Consider the following 1,232-nt stretch of genomic DNA (forward strand, 5'->3'; position numbering starts at 1 on the left):
TTAAAGCAACGGTTATGGTAACAGGAGTAGCCATTTCACAGTTCTTTTTTAAATAGCTGTGATGGTTAATTTTATCTGTCAACTGGACTGGATTAAAGGATACTTAGCTGATAAAGCCTTATTTCTGGGTGTGTCTGTGAGGGTGCTTCCAGAAGACTTAGCATTTGAATCAATAGACCGCAGTAAAGAAGGTCCCCCCTCATCAATGTGGGTGCACCATCTAATTCACTGAGGCCGGGGATAGAACACAAAAGTGGAGGAGGGGTGAATGCCCTCTAGTTTCTGAATCTAGACCTTCCATTTTCTCTGCCATTGGAGGGAGAACCCTCATTTATGTTCAGGGCCTTCAGGCTTGGACTGAGAGTCACATCATTGGCTTCCCTGGTTCTCAGGCCTCTGGACCCAAACCAAGTCACACTACCAGCTGCTTTCATTCTCCAGTTTACAGATGGCATGTGTGCCATAATCACATGATGCAATTTCCTTCATAAATCACCTCTTATATACCTATGTATATATCCCTATTGGCCATTTCTCTGGAGCATCTTGATATAACAGATTTTATTTTTTAGTGTGGTCTTGGGTTCACAGCAAAATTGAGCAAAAAGTACAAAGATTTCACACTCCTTGCTGCTACAAAAATCCTCCAGCAGAGCAGTACATTTGTTACAATCGATAAGCCTGCATTAATACCCTATTATCACCCAAGTCCATACTTTACATTAGGGTCCACTTTTGGTGCTGTGTAGTCCATGAGTCTGAGCAAATGCATAATGACCATGTATCCACCGTTGGTAGCACCACTGACCTGACAGCCACTGCGCTTCCATTCATCTCCTCTTAAGCACTGGTAACCAGTGATCTTTTACAACTCCACAGTTTTGCCATTCCCAGAATGTCACGTAGTTGGAAACACACAGTTTGTAGACTTCTCGGATCAGCTTGTTTTGATTGGTGATATGCATTTAGCTTTCCTTTCTTCTTGTTTTCCATGGTTTGATATTTCATTTCTTTTTATCACTGAATAGTCCATTGTCTAGATGTACCAGAGTTTGTTTATTCATTCAACTACTAACAGAAAGATGGTTGTTTCCAAGTTTTGGCAGCTATGAATGAAGAAGCTATAAATTTCCATGTGTGGGTTTTTTGTGAAACATGCTTTCAGTTCCTTTGGGCTAATATGATCCATGATTGCTGGATCATATGGTAAGAGCATGTTTAGTTTTGTAAGA

This window comes from Nycticebus coucang, chromosome 1 (genome assembly GCF_027406575.1).
Source record: "Nycticebus coucang isolate mNycCou1 chromosome 1, mNycCou1.pri, whole genome shotgun sequence".
NCBI lineage: Eukaryota > Metazoa > Chordata > Mammalia > Primates > Lorisidae > Nycticebus > Nycticebus coucang.